The sequence below is a fragment of the Aulonocara stuartgranti genome, assembly GCF_965226115.1.
Source record: "Aulonocara stuartgranti genome assembly, chromosome: 4".
In the NCBI taxonomy this organism is placed as follows: Eukaryota; Metazoa; Chordata; class Actinopteri; order Cichliformes; family Cichlidae; genus Aulonocara; species Aulonocara stuartgranti.
The window spans coordinates 35,575,518-35,581,604 of record NC_138942.1 but is presented as its reverse complement, the minus strand read 5'-3'; the positions used below and the strand labels follow the sequence as shown (position 1 = coordinate 35,581,604).

General features: G+C 46.4%; 1 protein-coding gene and 1 long non-coding RNA gene across 4 annotated transcripts in view; both read right to left on the bottom strand.

Moving 5' to 3' along the window:
- Positions 1-6,087, bottom strand: part of fbxl16 (F-box and leucine-rich repeat protein 16) — a 210,294-nt gene that overhangs the window by 174,692 nt on the left and 29,515 nt on the right. The window lies entirely within an intron of this gene.
- Positions 1-6,087, bottom strand: part of LOC309705026 — a 29,086-nt gene that overhangs the window by 207 nt on the left and 22,792 nt on the right. The gene's annotated exons all lie outside the window — the stretch shown is intronic.

Below are 6,087 nucleotides of genomic sequence, written 5' to 3'. Positions count from 1 at the left end.
TAGTAAAAAAAAATACCATAAAAACAATCTGTTTCTTAGCAGGTCTTAAAATGAGGTAAATACAACGTCAGATGAACTACATATTACATACATATATCACATGTTATCATGTATAACACTGATATGATACACTGTGTCATTATTTATTTTAAAAAGCTACGCCAAAATGCAATTTACAGTGTGTTGAAAACTGAGTTCACCTTTATTGCTTTAATAGGAATTTAGAAGATATGTTGCAGCCAGGTGCTACTAATCAAATGTACTTGATTAAGAGGTGTTCACAACAGTAGGTGTGCACACCGCTGTGAAAGCAGCTTTGTCAGCTTGCAGGTCTGAAAGCTGTTTGTTAATGTAGCCGGTCTGGCCTTAAACTCTCATTGGTAAATGGCCTGTATTTATATAGCGCTTTACTAGTCCTTAAGGACCCCAAAGCGCTTTACATATCCAGTCATCCACCCATTCACACACACATTCACACACTGGTGATGGCAGCTACATTGTAACCACAGCCACCCTGGGGCGCACTGACAGAGTTCTCTGCGTTGTGTTGTGCGAATGACCAGAGGAGTCAGCTCTCACTTTGCCAGCTGGGTGGATTTATTCTCCCAGAACTCTCCTCAGCGGGGCCTCTAGGTGACTGTTTAAAATAAAAACAAAACAGTACAGCAACTTCACTTTACTGGACTTCTGCATGAACACCTCTCCTCAGCGGGGCCTCTAGGCGACTGAGGAAAATAGCACGCAGCTACAGGAAGTGACTTCGTGGGAAGTCAAAGGTCACACAAACAAAATAAAAGCTCCCAAAATATAAGTACAGAAAATAAACATATATAAATAAACACATATACATAACCAATACTGACAAAGCGAGATAACACTGCAGGATGGATCTTTGGTGAAATATAAATTATTTTTTAATACACCCGTTACATCCACCCCTCCTAGATTTCACCAAAATCCAGAACAGTCAGGTGAACAATCTAATTGGAACACAGGGACAAATCTACAGAATTTATGGTTCCTGGGCACGGGTTTAAACCTCCGAGCTATAAGCTCTAGTATCAGCTGTATAAGCCACCTACCAGATAGGTTCAGAAAGAGCATGAGGGTGATCAGGCCTCAGCCTTTCTTAGATCAGTGTGATGCCATTTACACCACACACATTCCCGGCCATCCACACACATCAATACCTTAAAAACACACTATGTATTTAATTGTACCATAATGATACTGTCCCTCAGAATCAAAATACAGAAAGATCTCTAAACACCTGGATTTACTTAAAACAGCGTAAGAAGAGACTGAGACCTTCTGCTAACTGAATTTGCCAAACGCTTAAAGCCAAAAGGCTTTTGAACCATGGACTCAATGAGTCGATTAACTCTTTTACTAACTCGGCCGGCTCGCGTCATGACAACATTGTCCGGGCCTGCCCGTGGCTGTCCTTGTGGACCCACATCATGACATACATCCGTTGGAGGCATCTGCGTGTCGGCGACATGCACAGGGACTACTGATAGGGGCTTGGTGTGTGCATCACGATCTGTGTCTGATGGATGTGAGTGAGTGAGTGCAGTTTCTGAAAGTGTGTCTAACACAGACGGGGAGTCCAAGTCAGGTTCTGCTACCAAACTGTCCAAGTCTGTGTCTCTGTCTGGGCAGTCCTCTCCTACCAGGGAACACTGGGTTGAATCCCCTGCAACCACCTCTGGAGCTTGTTGACTTGTCTTGCTCAATCCTGAGAGTCCCTCACTCAGGGTCTCCTGACTCTCATCATCATCTGAGTTGATCCAAGCACTGGTCCTGTCCTCTGCAGTCTCCTCATCCAAGGAATCTAACTGGTCTGACGCACATGACCCTCCCTCTGATCCAGTGTCACACAGTTCAGCGGTCACTACTGGCAGGAAGCTGATATTTAAAACCAGGTTGCGATGTACCACCTTTATGTTGCCTCTGTCATCTTCCAACTTGTATGTGTGAGTCTGCAGATTTCTGTCTCTGACTGTGTACACTGTTGCATCCCACTTGTCAGCAAGTTTCTTCTTTCCTCTTTCACCCTTATTTGCAATGAGTACTCTGTCTCCTATGTTCAGATGAGTGCCCTTTACTTTTCTGTTATATCCTTTTGCCTGTTTGTCTTGTTCCTTGATGGCATGAGTCTGGGCATCTGGAATCTTAGCTGCCTCATGAAGATGTGACATGAGTGTTTTCACATAACTTTTTTGATCCACAACTACAGGATCACAGAGCACCTGTTTAAACATCACATCAACGGGGAGCCTCGGGATGCGGCCAAACATGAGCTGAAATGGGGCAAAACCTGTGGTCTCATGTACAGTTGCATTATATGCAAATGTCAGACTCTGTATTTGTTGAGGCCACTTGTTCTTTTCTCTGAGGGGCAAGGACCTAAGCAGGTTGCCAAGTGTCCTATTGAACCTCTCAGTCCCTCCATTGCCCATGGGATGGTATGCCGTAGTATGGGATTTGGAGACCCCTGAGAACTTGAGCAGTTCTGCCAAGAGCTCACTTTCAAAATTTGCCCCCTGATCGGAGTGAATCCGCTCAGGAAACCCATACACACAGAAAACATGGTCCCATAGTTTCTTAGCCACCTGCTTTGCAGTCTGGTTTGTGCAAGGGAAGGCATGGGCTAGCTTAGTGAAATGATCTGTAAGGACAAGAACATCTACTGAGCGTTGCTTACTATCCTCCGCACTCCAAAAATCCAAACACACCAGCTCCATAGGGGCGGAGGTTCTGATGCTCTCAAGTGGGGCTCGAGCAGAGGGTTCTGGTGTTTTGGCCAGGATGCATCTTTGACAGCATTTGACATACTCTTTTATATCAGACTCCATCTTCGGCCAAAAGAACCGTTGTCTTGCCAGATATAAAGTCTTCGCTTGCCCCTGATGTCCTGCAATATCATGGACACCATTCAGTGCCTTTGCTCTGAGACTGTCAGGCAAAACAAACTGATGTCTCCTTTGTTTACTCAGGGGGTCCTTTGTGATCCGATAGAGAACTCCATTTTGGATCCTAAGCCTTTCCCACTGTTTAAATAACACCATGGCTTTCACATCAAATCCTGCCCTTTCACGCCTGGAAGGTCGCCTTCTCCTTGTGACAAATGGTAAGATCTTTGAAATACTGGGATCAAGTTCCTGGCTATGCTGGAGTTCCTCTAGTGTGGACACAGGAAAAGACTCCTGTCCTGGCCACACTAGGTCCTGAACAGACTGGAACAGTTCCACAGCCCTTGTTTCAGCAGCCAGATCCCACTCACTGTGAAAATCCAGGATTGCCTTAACATCCATAGCATCACACCCAGGCTGAGACGAGGGCGTCTGCAGTCCTGTGGTGTGGAAAGGTGGTGTGTCCACGTGTTGACCTTGGACCTTCAGCCGGAATGCATTTTGTATTCCCTCAGAACTGACACTCTCAGATTCAGCAAGGAGGTGACTGTACTGCTCTGTGATCAGCCTATGGCTGACTGGTGTTGCAAAGGGGTCTCTGCTGAGAGCATCAGCTACGACATTCTTGGTACCAGGTATGTGCTTCAGATCAAATGTGTAAGGAGCAAGCTTGGACACCCAACGCTGCTCACAAGCATCAAGCCTTGGTTTTGTCATGATGTAGGTGGGAGGGTTGTTATCTGTCCACACTGTAAAGGGATGACCTCTTAGCCAGTGACTGAACTTCTCACACACACTCCATTTCAATGCCAAAAACTCTAGCCTGTGGGCTGGGTACTTTTTCTGTGAATTGCTCAGGGTCTTACTTGCAAAAGCAATTGGACGAGCTTTCTGCTGTCCAGCTGGTATTTGTGACAATACAGCACCGAGCCCATCTAATGAAGCATCAATGGACAATATCAAAGGCAAAGAAAAGTCTGGATGTGTAAGGACTACACAATTCAACAGCTTCTCTTTCAGATTAGACAGAGCTGCGTCACATTCATCTGTCCAGTCAGAGGGCTTCAGTTTTCTGTATACACCAGCATTGGTGCCTGTTTTAACTCTCCCTCTCCTCTTCTGTCCAGCAGTGAGGGCAAACAAAGGCTTGGCCATAGAGGAGCAGCTAGGGATGAAATGCTGATAGTAGAATATCATCCCCAGGAATGACTTAATCCTCTTAACTGACGGGGTGCAGCCATCATCCTCCATCAATTCAGCCTTTGTCATCTTTGCTATGACCTCAACCTTTGCTGGGTCCACAGCCACTCCATTGCCATCTATAATGTGGCCTAAAAACTTGACTGATGACCTCATTAAGTGGCATTTCTTAGGACTTAGTTTGAGGTTATGGATGCGCAAGCGCTGAAACACAGTCTCTAGCCGCTCCAAGGCCTCCTCTTCTGTCCGAGCAAATACAAGCAGATCGTCGAGATAGCACAGCAGACTACTGAAGTTCAGATCCCCAAAAATACTGAGCATCATTCGCATGAATGAGGCGGGGCTGTTACAGAGTCCTTGGGGCATTCTGTTGTACTCGAACAATCCCATTGGGGTTGTAAATGCTGTGTATTTCTTGTCTTCCTCTGCCATAGGGATGTTATAAAATCCCGAGGTCAGATCCATGGTGCTGAAGTAGGTATTTCCACCCAATGCAGCAAGGCAGTCAGACTGGTGTGGCAGTGGGTGTGCATCTTTGAGGGTCCTTGCATTCAGCCATCTGAAATCAGTGCAGATTCTCAAACTACCATCCTTTTTCCACACTAACACCAGTGGAGAGGCATACTCGCTCACGGACCTTCTGATGATTTCCTGTTCTTCCATTTCAGACAAAACTTGTCGCAGCTTTTGATAATGTGCTGGAGGGACTCGGCGGTAAGGAAGGCGGAATGGCCTCTCATCAGTGAGCCTGATGCAGTGTACAAAGCCTTCGGCCTTGCCACAGTCATGTGCATGCTTGGAGAAAATGTCATTGTACTTCTCAAGCATTTTAACCAGTTTCTCCTTCCCCCCTTGACCAACATGGCACAGGTCAATATCAATTTCGCTGAGCCCAACCTGTTTTAGTCTCTGTTTAAGATCAGTGAGGTGGGCATCATCCTTCTCTTCCTCCTGCACAGATTTCTGGGGTCGACAGGTGCCCTGGAAAACTTCAAAATCCTCAACAGCAACACAAGGGGACACGTCAGCCAACTTACTGTTTCTTTTCAGGGTGACTGGTTTATCCAACAGGTTAGTGACCTTCATGGGAACCCACCTATCACCCCACAATGGCGTTATGATGCAGCCAACCATGATGTTACGTGGCATGGACTTTGATGAAGTGGCTTCAACAATCACTGTGCTCCCTGGTGACATAGAAACATTACTCGGCAGCTTGCCCCAGACTAGATGCTCTTGTCTTGCTAACAAGGTGACTGACTGCTGAAGCTTGACTGTGCCGATCTTGTCTGGGAGTTCTTCACCTCTCCATCGGGATGAATTAGCCATGAGGTCAAGAAACTGCTCACACTCTGGGGGACAACCGCCACCTGACACGAGGCGCCAATTGGTTATTTTCAACTGGTGCATGAGAAACCGGATGACATTTGTGCCAATGATTATATCATCACGTTGACCTGGCACTACAAGGATGGGAACAATACAGGTCTCTCCATACAGTTTCATTTCAACTTCATACATGCATTTGGGCTTGGTAAGTGTGCCACCACAGCCTACTAGCACTATTTCTTGAGGCAGGGGAGTGGGTTCTGGCAGTGTATTCGCACTCAGCATACTTTGTTCTGCTTGCTCACTGAGTGTGCACACCATGGAACCAGAGTCAAGCATACCCTGCATGTGGTGTCTGTTATTAATGCTGACAGGAGTGTAAAACAGTTTGTCAAACGGGCCAACTCTCTGTGTGTTTTGTACTACCACCTTAACACCATCTGGTGCGGCTGCACATGCTTTAATGTAATGCTTTTCAACATCATCACTGCCGAGGGTTTCAACATCTGTGCCCACACATCCCCTCACCAAATGCGGGCCAGCTAGTTTAAAGGCTGGGTGTCATTAGGTTGGGAGGCAGGGTGCCTTTGAATCGGTGAGCGACGAGGGCAGTTTCTCTTAATATGGTTTGGCTCAAAGCATG